Below are 15,525 nucleotides of genomic sequence, written 5' to 3'. Positions count from 1 at the left end.
TACACACAACAAGAGGGTATAAACTACTATGATACCGTTGCACCAGTAGCTAAGTTGGTTATTGTTCGTGTCTTATTATCTATTGCAGCTATTAAGGGATGGTCTCTTCATCAACTTGATGTCAACAACGCGTTTCTTCAAGGTGATTTGGATGAAGAAATTTACATGAAGCTTCCACCAGATATGGCACGTCCAGGTGAGTCCAAAGTTTTCAAACTCAAAAAGTCTCTCTATGGTTTAAAGCAAGCCTCTCGCCAATGGTTTGCGAAGCTTTCTTCAGTTTTGTTATCTGAAGGATTTTCTAAATCCTTATGTGATAATTATCTTTTCACATATCATCGTGGTACAACCTCTATATTTGTTCTTGTCTATGTTGATGATATTATCATCACTGGTACAGATAATAACTTCATTAATTCTCTCAAATTGCGTCTCGCTTCTCATTTTTCAATCAAGGATCTTGGTAGTTTGAAGTATTTTATGGGAATTGAAGTTTCTCGCTCATCCAATGGTATATTTCTATGTCAAAGAAAATATATTCTTGATATCCTTAAGGATAACGGCTTCACAGGGGCTCGTACATCAGCTTATCCAATGGATACAAAACTCAAGTTGCTTCCTACAGATGGTACGAAATTGACTGATCCAAGATGCTTTCATCGTTTAATAGGTCGTTTGTTATATCATACGGTAACACGACCAGATATCACATACTCAGTTAATTATCTGAGTCAATTTTTACAACATCCCAGATCAGCTCATATGGATGCCGCTCATCGTATTTTAAGATATCTCAAGGGAACCATTGGACATGGCATATTCTTGTCCTCATCCAGTTCTCCTTCTATTCATGGTTACACTGACTCTGATTGGGCAGGCTGCCCAATTACTCGTCGTTCTACCACTAGATATTTTGTTACATTAGGTAATAGTCCAATTTCTTGGAAATCAAAGAAACAGCCTACTGTGGCTCGTTCATCAGCTGAAGCTGAATATCGTGCTTTGGCAAATCTAACTGCTGAGCTTCAATGGTTAGTTTATCTCTTCAAACACATGCACATTTCTTGTCCTCTTCCTATCACTGTTTTTTTTGATAGTCAAACAGCAATTCATATTGCTCAAAATCCGGTATTTCACGAACGTACTAAACACATCGAGATTGATTGATATTTTGTTCGTGAAAAGTTAATAAGTGGATTGATTCTACCAAAACATCTTTCGTCGTCTGATCAACTGGCTGATGTTTTCACTAAGCCTCTGGGAGCTCCGCAATTTGGTCGTCTAGTTGGCAAGTTGGGCGTTCGTTCAGGCTCTACCGCTCCAACTTGAGGGGGGTATTAACACATGCAAATATATAAGAAGATCAACACATATTAAGTACATGCAATGAAGAATATGAAAACAATATTAGTACATGCAAAGAATAATATGTGATTGAATACATGTAATGTAGAATATGGAAACAAAGATTAGTACATGCAAAGAATAATATTGATGTAATTAGTTTTAATTTCTTTGATTTATCTATAGGAATAAATTTAATTCTCTTGATGTAATTATAGTATTAGGATCTTCACTCATTCAATGTATTTGTACAAGTATATATACAAAATAATGAAATTAATCTTCAACACAGTTATGTGAGATAGAAATCCCAAAACCCAATATTGCAACACCATTTGAGTCCAGAAACATTTACCAAAAATATCAAATATTTGCATGAGAAATAGGATAGCCTTTAAAGAAAAGCAATACATTTTGAGTATCCATAATGCATCGAATATCACATACGAGATAGACTGGCTGCCATTTGAGTCTCCAGAAACATTTACCAAAAATACCAAATATTTGCATGAGCAGTAGGATAGTCTTTAAAGAAAAGCAATACATTTCGAGAATCCATAATGCATCAGATATCACATGCGAGTTAATAGGTGAAAATTTTGATCGTGCGCTACGCAATCACTACTTGAACTAGCAGCTCCATCACCATACGATAAAAAATACATGACATCATCTAATATGATAGTGAAATGTTAATAGAATCAGATAAAATTCCCATCTCTTGGATGGGAAAAATACGGTTTAATCCAAAATCCCATCCAAATATACTAGTTAGTCCAGACGCATTCAACTAGGTACAAATTAGTCCTTTTTTATTGAAAGTACATAAATGACCTTGATTTACAATTTAGTCCAACGTGACTCATGATGATGTCAGCAGTTTATATAATATAAAAATAAATTAAAAAACAATTTATCTTTCAAACAACACGTCCAAAATTCGTAAATTTTATACATACGGAGAGCTTTTCCCGAGATCTACAAAAAGAGTATCATTATGACTATATAATTTTCATTTTTAATTTTTTTTAATTTACACTGGTGTACGTGCGCGTTCACATGTGCAAAATTCCAGAAAATCCAACATCCTTTGTAGCCAACAACCACTCAAGTCTACACAGATTGACAAAACTATGAACCTAACCTGCATTAAGGACAAAACGATAAAATATAAGAAATCGCAGCTTGAAAAAGAAGTGATTTCCTCACCAACAACCACATAATAAACAAAGCAAGAAAATGATTAAACTAGAAAGTTAGTCAGTTACCGACTTAAAGAGACACAATCCCTTTGGGCCTAACTGCACAAACTTAATATGGTTTCTCCCAGTACAATGACTTATAAAGCAATTGTAATTTTTAATACTTGCACAAAATATGCAATATATCCATGAGACGGAACAATAGTGTACAACAATGTATGCATCTACAAAAAAAGCAGAAAATTCAACATCCATACTAAGAAAACCGGCAACATATCTATGAGACGGTACAAAGGTGTACAACTATGTACACATCCACAAAAACCTAGAAAATCCAAAATACATACCCATAAAACAGGACATACATCAATGAGCCAGGGAAAAATGGTGTACAACTATGTACACATCTACGAAAACCTTGTAAAATCCAAAATCGATACCCGTAAAAGAGGCCATGTATCAATGAGATAGGACAAGATGCACCATTTTATATAAACATGCACACCTCTATAGAAAAATAACTCTAGCACTTATACCGACATGCCATGCCATTCATTCAACACATAACATACTAGTGTGTGAATACGTACACCTCTAAAAAAATCTACCAAAATCTAGCATTCATATCTACATGACAGGACATATATTCATCCCATAGCATTTCAGTGCACAAACATGTGCCCATCTACAGAAAAAATAACAAAATCTTGCTTCGTACGCACAAAACACGCTATGCATTCATCAAGAGATACTAGTGTACAAGTATGTACACACCACATTATCCAACCAATTCATTGGAATGCAACTTAATGCATAGACAAATATCTCAACAAGAAGCAAGAAGATCAAAAATTTCTTCGCAACAGGATTAGACTTTTTCCGTTCCAACACTTGAAACCCAACATAAAACAAAAAGATAGTAATAAATTCAACAATATTTTTTGGAAGTAGACAACTTGATTTTCTAGCTAAACGACAATCTCAATAAGTTGAAGAAAGTAGATTACTCTTCAGAAGGCAGTTGGGTCATAACAATTAGAATGTCAAGACATTTCAAAAATTTAAAAGTTTTGACATGGCCCGTTGCCACATCAACACACTAATGAAACAAGCTATAGATTGAGAAAACGAATTCCATGTGTGCGATAGTTGAACATTTCTGAACCAAATACAGTAAACAAATAAATTAGACGTAGATGCTATCACCTACATGGCCAAAACTGAGTCATCCTCGAATCAACCTTGACAGATCTGCAAGTGCATATAAAAGTGCATTATCAATCAACTGAGAAAGTTGTCGATGGACATCAACATAAAAATTAACAAACTAAAATATACCATCAAAATCCTTGATAATTCTACGATGTAATAAAATGTATATAATTAAAAGATAACCAACGAAGAAGTAAATACATGTGCACCAGGTTGTACACACTAGAACTACAAACTTTACTCTAGCTAAAACAAAAACAAAAGCAGTTGCACGTTCTCCTGGAAGATTGAAAAGAAATTCCTTGAAAGCACATTAGTATCTTTCAGTATGTCTACTAACTCTATGAAACCAAATAAAGTACTTTTCCCAGCAAGTTACTCTTTAAGAATGGACAAGTTGCAACTCCTTATCTCAGGAAGTAAACCTAAGCACGGGATTAAACAAAACATATAGCTGTTATACTAAATAAACGTGATAAATACTGCACCGTTTTACTCTTTTAATGAGTAGGTAACTAGCATTTCATTAAAAATATGAGGTAAATGATAAAACTAACGAGTAAAAGTGTTGTTCAGGTAGCAACTGTGAGAGATGATAGTAGTGAGAAAATTTATCCATAAGATTATTCTAACTGCTATTATAAGTAATTTTAGCTGAAATATAAATGCAGCAGTCAAGAGTTACAAAAATATCTTCAAGAGCAGTGTTTTACACTCAAATCTTTCCTAATATATGTTTGGTAAGCTGACAGTTCTGTGCTATCATGCTTCAGCTGACAGTGTTCTACACTACTTACAAACCCATCCCCTCAGGAATCCCATTATCTATGAAATCAACATGTGTGCAATTATGTACACATTAATAATCAACAGGTGTACAATTATGTGCACATTAAAAATTAACATGTGTACAATTATGTACACATCAAAAATCAACAGGTGTACAACTATGTGCACCTCAAGTAATGTTGGATTGCAAAAATAAATATAAATGTCAGTTGAGAAGGTGCCTGGTTATGCAACCAATGCAGGATCTATGTTAATTATACAAGTAATAGTTTGAAAAATGTATTAGGCATGCTGACGTTGAAATGATTGTGCATGTATTTAGAGCAAAAGTGTGTCAGTTAACAACTGAATTTCAGATAGACCTATATATGGACATGATTTGCTAAACCAATTCAAGGGCCCTTTATTTTGTTGGTAACATATACAAAGATTATGTACATGATTATATGTCATGTGATGTTCGTCACAATAGGTAACAATCACAAAATGAGTTTAACTCACCAAGAGCAGACCTTGGTGAACTGATTATATGTCAATTCGTTACCTTGCTTACCCCTGTCCATCGATCTTAATTTAGAGTCCCCAGCAAGCAACCTAGCACGTACGATAAAAAAGATCAGTCATTTTAACAATATATGGTGCAAAGAAAAGCAAACTGAAAACACGAGCACGAGTCTATACAAACCTGAAAATGTGTAGTAATTGCTACAATTCAGAGTCCTCGGGGAAGAGTGTTTGATTCGTAACCAGTTCAGCTATGATCCAAAAAACAAACCTAAATGAAGTCCATAATATTCCATTAAGACCAGCCAATGTAACGACAATTCATGCTAAACATAAAATATCCAATGGGTTATTCAATTTACAGAAGCTTCATCTATCAACCAATAATGAGCACAAAACACTACTTACAAACCCATTATGTACTAGATTTGGAATTTTATGAGCATTTCAAACAAAACAAAAAACAACTGTGCAAGCAATGTCAATTTTAAATTAATGTTCTCCTATAAAAAAAATCTAATAAAAATCTATACACTAGTACAAGCAAACAACCAACAAGTGTACAATTATGTGCACGTTTACGATCAACAGGTGTACAATTATGTGCACATTAAGAATCAACATGTGTACAGCTATGTACACATGTGAACACAAAATTACTAACTTGATTATCTAAAATACTTAATTGAATAGATAAAGAACATTTATAAGCAACAAGTGATAAATAAGGAAATAAGAAAGATGGGAAGACATAAACTTTGTAATAATCAAAATGCAATGTCAGGCTAGTCCGCTGGAAACAGGATATACAACAATGATGTTTACTACATAGTTTTGGAAATTCTATAATGGACGCACTAGCTGACCTTATAAATAAAAAGACAAAGTGAACATGCCATGTCATTTTGTTTTTGGAACAAAAATGTACGTGAAACAGAAGTGCTAAAGCTGAAATTCCATCTCCTCCCTAAAATGAATTTTTCTCAAACTTGTGAAGCATAGTTATAATAAATCACTTTCAGATAATCGTAGTTATCTATCTACATTCAATACCGCAGTGCATTTCAGAAACTCAAGTTACATTTCCATTACAGCAGTTAGTTTATATATACACAATTACAATATGAATCCGACTGATTTGGTATTTTTTTATCATCCTAACATCAAAAATTTCTTCCAATCAATCAATGTTCACATGATTTCCAATCAATTGATGTGTATTTAAATATTTTAGTATACAGTGTGACAATTTAGTTTTAAAAATGTTTGAAATGCATCCATGGAACATTTCACTTGAGACAAAACAAAATTCTAAAGAAGAAGAAAGATATTAACCTCATCTTATGGAGAACTTTAAACATCTACCTAATGCCGCTTCTTCAGTGAAAATCCAGCAAAAATTCGAAACCAATCATACCAAATGCTCAAGCTAGAACCTTCTTTGCTTTTCTCAGCTGAAATCACTTCAAATCCTCCTCTAAATCACTGTATTACAGGTGCACCAATATGTACACTTATCGAAGGATGGTAACCTGACTGTCCAGAAGCCGTGTCAAGATAAATCTGCAACTGTGCAAACCATGCACTGCCAGAAAAACACATTGGTGCACCTTAAAACAATAAAAAGTTCAAAGATTATCAGTGCATACGCCACCCAAAGCATACCAATAAACTCACAATTTATGGACAAATAATGCATTAAGTTGAAAAATATACCACATTACTCTTGGTAGTTGACATGAACACATAAGTCTAGTCCAATGAACCCCAAAAAGAGTCTCTGACTGGTCTCATGCAAACATTAATAATTAATTAACCTACTATCACCATCTCAGTATGAGGAGATTAATAGCCATAGACAGCTGAGTTGAAGTTAAGTGTTTTTTGGCTTCTTTTTTAGATATAAGGTTTCATGTTCATATAAATACTCTATTCATTTCGGTCTTTGAATCTCTACAACACCGTTGCTTTTCTAAAATTCTCCAAATCCCTACAATATTGTTCCATCTCAATTTTTAAAATGAGATACACATTCAACAATTCTCATAAAAACTCATATGTTTTCACCAAAACGCATCATTTAATAAGAAATCTATAACAAATCAACAAAAAAAATAAAACAACAAAAACTTAAATCCATCCAAAAAAATAAATAATCACAGATGAGATCAAGTTTACAGAAATTAAAGGAATGGAACCAAAATTTACAATTCCTTCTAGTTTTCTCCTATGTTTTCTCCTCAATCAAAACTTTGTTTAATGAAAAAGAAACTTTAGATATAAGATAAAAAAAAAACGGCAACGTAAAATTTATGAATTTAAGTTAAGATTAAGATGAAAATTTACCAGATATGGTTGTTTTGAGATCTTCTTCCAGAGATTCTTCGGGGTTGAGAGAAAATGGAAAGGTGGAGATGCCTGACATGATCTAAACCTGATCATGAATCGAATCCGAGCTAAAATGTTGTCAAAATCTTATAATGTCGTCTTTGACGGAGTATATGGAGAGCTCTTTCGATTATATCGAACCAGGAAAGAAACCAATTGTGAAGAAGAAATGTTGATGGGTATCTTTGTCATAAAAAAATTCCATTTTGGACTAAATCGTTGATGAAAGGACTAACTCTTTTCGAATTGTGCGAATTTGGACTTTCTAGTACTAGGCCTGAGAGGGGAGGACTAGAGCGTTCAAATCCCAACAAATTTGGGACTAAACGTTCATTTCTCCCTCTTGGCTTTGGCTTGTGAAGCCAGAGGTTGACTAACCCTGGTTCTAGCCCCCTAAAATTTCAAAAATCATAGAAAAGCCCTTAATTATATAATAAAATTTACATTTAGACCACCTAATTTCTAAAATTAGCCAACCTAGTGCACACATTTTATAGAAATTTATTTAGTCCCCCTCATTTTCAATGTATGACTCCACCACTCAAAGAGCTTTCAAGGCTCAAACGGAATGGCATAATTGCTAACGAAGGAAGTAACGACGGTCTGGAAAAAGGGCAAATGCATAATTGCTGACAAAGGAAGTAAAGACGGTTTGGAAAAACGGCAAAGATCAACTGCTAGGAAGCATTAGTAATTAATTTGTGTTTTCAATTTATTTATTTTTTTGACACGATCAGCAACGGGAATTGAACCCGTAACTTATAAGATGGGAGATCAACCCCCGGCCAACTGGGCTAATGCCAGTTGGTTGTGTTTGCAGCTTTTGGTTTCAGCTATTTTCCGTTGTTGTTTGTTTGGAGTCAGCTTTTGCCATCCATTTGGTTTGTTGTTTTTATTTTGGTGTTGGCTTTGTCACCTGCTGGACTCGCCTAGGCGACCTTATCATGTATTTTTATTTTCGTTTTAGTTAATGAAATTAACCTTAACAGTCAACAAAAAAAAAAGACGTTATCAAATATGGCTTTTTTTTTCTTTTTTTCTTTTTTCTTTTTTAAAGATTGGAATTTATTTGTTAAGAAACTAAACTTACAAACTTGGAATATCATAGTGGGTTTTATCTGTTAAGAGCCTAAAAGTTAAAAATTGTAGTCAAGTGATATTCACTTTTTGGTTAGAGGTCTTTGTCGGTTTTTCCACGCTTAGCTTACATAGCATACATAGAAACATGTTGGCCAATGCGATCATAAACTTTTCCATCTTGTTGGTGATATGAGACTGACTGGTTGTATAAAACATCCGCCTTATTTTTGATTCTGGTGTCAGCTGCTTGTTGGAGATGCGGTGAAGCACTCTACTTCGAGAGTGGTAGAATGCAAAGACTAAGACTACCCACAAGAGCAGCCCAAAATATTTTGAGCGCAACAGTTCTGAGACTTTGTCATCCACCAACGCCAAATTCTTCGCAGTCGTCATCTCTAGTTAGTAAACTAAGTATCCACCAGAGAAAGTCATCGTAAGAGAGTTCACTTGGCACTTAAGTTGAAGATGACATGTTTACAAGTTGTTGTGGAAGCATGCTGATGTAGCATCATTTCCGGAGTCGAATGGATCTTAAACTTGCAGATTAAATTGTTGTCTGACCATGTTCGATATTGTCACCTAAATCTATATTTTCATATATAACAACTAGTACACATAGTTGCATACATTTTATATTCATAACAACTAAAAACATAAACACATGAACTAAAGTAAATAAACTTCCCTAGCACACACATAAAGCAACTAAAGCAATAAAACTTCCCTAACACTAAACTAAGAACTTTAATACATTTGTTTATTAAATATCAGAGAGACTCTAAGAGATAAGTGTGTCCCGATTCTTGATAACTTATGTACAGAATGTCATCATTTCTTTTTTCTTCTTTATCCTGCTGGAAGTAAACAACTTTTGTCCTACCATTATTACGCCATTTTTTTTTCAAAAATTCTTTATGGACCACCCTTTTGAACAACGGGAAAACTGTTCACTCACATAAAAACATTAATGGGACCTCCTGTCTGCTTTTGGGGTGGTGGGGCCCACAAATTATGTGAGGGGCGGTTTTCCATTGTCTACAAATGCGGTTGGCAGAGAATCGTTGTTGTTTTTTCCTTTGTGCCCTTGAAATTTGTCAATGTATTTACCATTTATTCCCTAATTTTCATCCACATGAATCCCTGACTTAATCCAGTATGGAGCCGAGATGATGCAGGGAAACTCGGACAACCAATTGTTTTGGAGATTTTGTCATTAATGGTTTTATCGAAAATGTCGGAGAGATCAAAGTTGTAGTTATGCGTTGATAAGGATGTTTTCTACCCATTTAGGATCATTGTAGTAAAAAAAAAATCGTATCGGTTTCAGCTTACTCACCGAGTCATCGATCGCAGCTTCATCAAGATCTTCCTTTGTACGATTCCCTTTAGATAATTGATTTTGACCAGATTTGATGAGTTTGGTCTCTGATGGGGTTTTTTTATTTTTGAGTTTTACTTGAAGCCATCCCCTGTTAAAACGAATAAGATGATGGAGATGGTTTTTTGCTCTCACTAATTGTTGTTTCTCTAGTTTTTTTTTTGTCTTGAATCTCATGGTTTAGCTTTCCCGAGAATACGACTATTTGACTGAGTTCGATTGAAAGAAACATATCTTTGGGGAGGAGGAGTATCATATGAAGGAGGGGGAAATGCATGATATAATTAGCGTCGATTGAACCCTGAAATATGTCTTGTTCCATAACATTCACCTGTAATCCCTCCTGCCGGGTGTAGAGAGGCTTTACCAGATGTTGATGCTGATGCTGAAAATAATTCACGTTAGCACAACTCTGCAATAAAGCTTCAATCGGAGAAGTAAATTCCATGGTGATGTTGAACCGAAGATCTTCCTGCCTCAGTACTTCCAAATCAAGCATCCAAGCATATTTTTCTTAATAAATTTTAATAAATAGATCCAACCAAACTTGATTTATGTTTGATTCATTCAAGACCCAAGATCAAACCAAGTTTTGCAATAGAGAAGATAAATAGTGAGAAGATCATTTGGTATCTTAGATATAGGTTTGTAAATGGTGGATCGGTGGAATTTCAAAGTCTCAGATAAACCGAGTTGCATAGAAAAATAATATGTATCAATATAAACCTATGTTTTTCCCAGCGTAGTCAATCTTGGCCGAGATGACTGAGATCTCGCTGAAATTTCGGTTTCCGCTCTCAAGGTAACGGAATGCTTAATTCCTCCGAGACAAAATTTGGCCAGAATTTTTAGTTGAACCTCAGATGATTCGGCAGGAATTGGCCGGAAAATTGCTTGAAGTTTTTGAAAGTTATATGGATCTAGAGTTTTTTATTATTTTGAATGAAAACTTGTTTTTATTTTAATAAGTTGGTGGTATTTACATACAATTATGTGTGAAAACCGTTTGAATAATGCTTGATGTACATACTATATGTATAAAATTCGAAAAAAAAAATTCCCTATTTACTCTGAGATTTCACCGCGATAAAATTGTCCCAGTGTCTCGATACCGACCGAGACGAACCGTAATATGAGATTAAATAGATTGATCTTTCCCTTGAAATCTTAATGATAAGCACGTAGTGCGACGTATTTTCACCCATAACTATATTAGTTAGGACTCATTTTATCACTAATAAACTTGTTTTAAGTCTTTCCAAGAAAATAAGCTCTTGTGGAAAAAGTTGCTCGAAAAGTGGTTTTCGCACCCCCGGAGGGCATTTGCTAAAAGGATCCCTACTTTGGATAAGGAGCTCATTAATTGATAAGGGGCGCCCTTTTTTCTTTTGAAAATACGATATTGTTGTTTTGGTTTTGGACGACTTCAAGGGATATTAAAACACTACACTCATTTGGATAAGGCATGTTACACTCTAACATGACTGGTACGTCCATCAGAACCGATAAACTTGGATTGCATCGTATCAGAGAAGTAAACCGGGTAGTTCGTGTACGAAGGAGATAATCACGGGATTTTTTACCTTCTCTCAAGTATAACTGAGGTTGGCGTGTTACTGGAGTGTGGATGACTCACTTTGAGGCGTGATTGGAGCGTGTTAACCACCAACAGACGCATGAGCAAGATAAACATGGAAATAATTCTCATAACATGGAAAAAATATAAAAAATATTGTAAGAATATTTCGGAGTTATGGGGGTGATATTTTTTTGTTGTCGTTGTTATAAAAAGGAGTTTCGGGGTTCTAATGAAGGGATGAAGAGTTGAAGAAATCGGAGCGGAAAATCGAGTTGCAGAGTTCATTATATGTTGCTGCGAAGAAGAAAAAGAAGAGGAAGAACATATATCACAGAATACAGTCGTTAAATAACTATCACCTTTTCTCACAGTTGCAACAGTTATTCCAGCAACTGTTCAACAATAATTGCAGCACTTTTTTTGTATCGTTCTCTGTAACAGTTTATTTGTAGCGCCCACACACTGTTGCAAATCTCTGTTTTCTTATATTTCTTGAACACCATTTGATCTATGAGTTATCTTTTTGAGTGTGTTTTCATTACGTGGAGCCAAACCCCAAGACTGGAACAATGGAGGAAGTTGTATTTCATCAATTTAGTAATTTAATTAATTCTTTATTTATTTTTTGTACTAATTTTAACTGATTATGATTTCTATTAATCAATTGTCATCTTGTTTGATAGTGTATACTTAGTCTTATAGGTACTTTTTATATATTATGCTTGTAATTTACAATTGATGTTTTATGAAATCTAGCGCAAAGTATTAGAGTTGGTATTTTCTTTTGTTTGAGCGATAAATGTCTAGGATTAATTTCTGAACCGCTTGAATATTAAAAATAGTGAATCTTGAGTCCTAGTCATTTCTTCATCCTGTGACTATATTTTGTATATAAATTCTTTATTTTATTATTATTAAATATTAAAATCAATCTCATCAAGTCCGAGTGAACGACAACCTTACTTACCACTGTACTAAAGTCTTATCAATTTTGACTCCACCAACGCGGACTTGTTTTTAGGTTTTTATTTTTATTATTTTTGTTCTTTTTTACACGTTTTGGTTTTTTTCTGTTCTTTTTTAGATTTGGAGCGGAACTAAAGAAAAAGAGAAAATGCTGAAAAGAAAAGCAAAGCCAAAGAAAGAAAGAAAAGAGAAATCCAAACAGAGTGAAGAATAAGATTTTGTATATAGTTATTTTATATGTCTTAGGTTTTATATATTTCTTAGATTTTATTTATTTTTAAAATTGTAAGGGTTTTATTTTAGTAATCTTTTATTTTGGAATTTTTGAAATTTATTTTTGGGATGTTGGACTTTTTGAACTTCATTTTTAAAACCCTAAGGAAGGGTTAGTTTAAATATAAACTGCACAGGGAAGGACGACAGTCGATACTGTCTCGGCCGCTCGGGTTCGTACACCGACATAGGAGTCGGTGGCCCGAGTCGACTTCAACAGTTCATCCTCTGTCTGGAGCGTAACGTAAGAATTCTAAACACCCATGAACCCCCTGTCAGCGGGTTTACTGATGATTTTATAATGCATATATGTTGAGGTCCGAATACGATTTTGATTTCTAGTAAAGGGCAAGGTATGGACAATACAAGGTAAGGACTCGGATTTCATCACCGTTTCCTTATTGCCTTCCTTAGGAACACGTAACCTACGCGGACGTAATCCTTAAAACGATATCGATAAGGTAATGAGTTTAATAGGAAAGTCGTTCAAAAGACATATTGGTTGCTCTATTAAGCCTAAATCGAAGTTCATGATGATTATTGTAAGTTGAGCGTGCCTCCTTGTAACTCAAGGAAATGTTTTTACGGTGAGGTGGGGGTATTCAAGCTCCTTTGAGCTTTTCCTGTCTCTATTTAACTTACTTTAGTTTAGATTGATTCCGGAGAGGTTTGATGAAATTGTAACGAATTGCCTTTTGAAAGAATAGGAGCTGGTATAAAAAACAATCTAAGTTGAGCCACCATGCCTTTTGTTTGATATATTCAATAGGTTTTATTTGTTCGAGTCAGCCTTGTTTGTGCTTGTGTAGAATTCCCTTGCAGTTAGGATGTCGAACTGGTATTACAATGTCCAATACAATGAATATCCGACTGAGAAACATGGACCTTATTCTTTTTATGACCATGGTGTGAATAGTGGTTGTGAACGCCAACCTTTTGAAGGTTATGGTTCATACCATGGTGAGCCCAATTATTATCCTCACGCATACCGGTTGTAGAAGCAAAATTCTTATACTTCTCCTCTACTAGATTCGACAAGTAAGTTAGCTGAGTTGACACAGAGGTTACTAGAGTCGACACGTTGTTCAGCTGAGATGAATAATTTAGTTATGGACGAAAGAACTACAACCATGAGTGAACCTTCTTTCTTAGATACCATCAGGAAGTCATGTGAGTCGACTCAAAGTCTTTTGTTAGAACCGCATAAAAGAATTTCTCAAAATAATGTTTCCAATAATCAAGATGATGAGGTTAGAATTGGATACACTACTTTAGATGGGGAAGAATCGTTTTCATGTTATTATAATAATGATTATGATGAGGACAGTGTTGATGAAGAATCGTACATATGTAGGCCTAGTGATCAGGAATTTGTTACTCTAATAATCTTTATAATGATACTGTTATTTCTATTTCAAATCCAAATAATTTTAAATGATTATTCACTTATTCAAAAGGACAACAATTTGATTAGAGATACCACCGTTTTAGACAATGTTGAAAAAGTGGGCGTACAACAACCGCACCCAATATTTTCTTTAGGCGATCTTTATGGAATAACTCCAATATATATCCAAGAGAATCAACTAAACAGTCATACTCAATCAAGGAAAATACATCAAAGAGTTATATCTATATTTCTCAAATCAATCTGCAATCAAATAGATAGAAATTCGTGAGCCTGTTTAATATGAGAAACAACTTGAACGGTACCAAAGACCAATGTTCAAGTGTCAATCAATTTTAATCAACAACCAAAGGTTGGATTCACCAATTGATTGAACTACGCACAACCTATGATATTTCAATTATATAAAAAATTTAATGCGGAAAAGAAATAACACATACACCATAAGTTTTGTTAACCAGGAAACCACAAATGCAGATAAACCCCGAGACCTAGTCTAGTTTTGAACACCATACTATATTAAGATGCTACAAACTCTAGTCTACTAAAAATTAACTTCGGACTGGAATGTTTTTGAGCCCTAACCAATCTCACACTGATCAAGGTTCAGTCGAGTTCCTTACGCCTCTAGAACCCCTCCGGATTCTGCGCACTTGATTTCCTTAGATGATCTCACCCACAACTAAGAGTTTCTACGATCCAAAGATGAAGACTTGATAAACAAATATGTCTCACATAGAAAATTCTATTGAAATAGATAAATCTATCTCCCACAGAAACACCTACGAGTTTTTTGTTCCGTGTTTTGATAGATCAAGGTGAACAGGAACCAATTGATATACCAGACTTATATTCCCGAAGAATAGCCTAGTAATATCTACCATCTCACAATAATCTAACGATATGGTAGTCGAACAAGTTATTATGGAATCACAAAGAATGAGACGAAGAGCTTTCTGATTAATTTTTATATATTACATATCGAAGATAAATATCGACAAAATCTTAGAGAAGATAGTACTCAATACAATGGAACAAAGTAAGATCAGAACATGCAACTATAGAGAAAATAGTTGGGTCAGGCATCAAAATCCCAATGAAGTATGTAAGTTGTTAACCTTCAGGGTTTTGGAAAAAACCTAAGGTTAAAAGAGAATCGAATCTAGTCGCAACTAGTATCACATAGGAGGTGTGGGGATTAGGTCTCCTAGTTGCTAGAGTTCTCCATTATATTGTCTTCAAATCAGGGTTTGCAATCATCGTTACCTTGGTAAAAAAGCATTCAATATTCACTGTTAGATGAAAACCTGATTAGATTCAAGCCAATATCTTTCAACACCTATATGGTCTTGGCTTGTTACACACAAATGAAACGTGCCTGCGTTTATATATGGGTAACCGT

At 34.4% G+C, this 15,525-nt stretch overlaps 1 long non-coding RNA gene across 2 annotated transcripts; it reads right to left on the bottom strand.

Annotated features, from left to right (window-relative positions):
- Positions 1 to 2,354: 2,354 nt before the first annotated feature.
- LOC113275710 lies at positions 2,355 to 7,565 on the bottom strand. 2 transcript variants are annotated; one of them, XR_003323738.1, is made up of 6 exons: positions 7,398 to 7,565; positions 6,387 to 6,661; positions 5,233 to 5,322; positions 5,049 to 5,141; positions 3,757 to 3,797; positions 2,355 to 2,488 (listed from the first exon to the last, which is right to left on the bottom strand). It is a non-coding gene; the product is annotated as an uncharacterized LOC113275710 (long non-coding RNA). The 2 variants fall into 2 exon arrangements; XR_003323739.1 differs by having other exon boundaries at positions 5,092 to 5,141.
- Between the last annotated feature and the right edge of the window lie 7,960 nt (positions 7,566 to 15,525).

The sequence above is a fragment of the Papaver somniferum genome, chromosome 4 (assembly GCF_003573695.1).
Source record: "Papaver somniferum cultivar HN1 chromosome 4, ASM357369v1, whole genome shotgun sequence".
Taxonomy (NCBI): Eukaryota; Viridiplantae; Streptophyta; class Magnoliopsida; order Ranunculales; family Papaveraceae; genus Papaver; species Papaver somniferum.
Note: the sequence above shows the minus strand (reverse complement) of the source record. Positions and strands in the feature narration are given on the sequence as shown.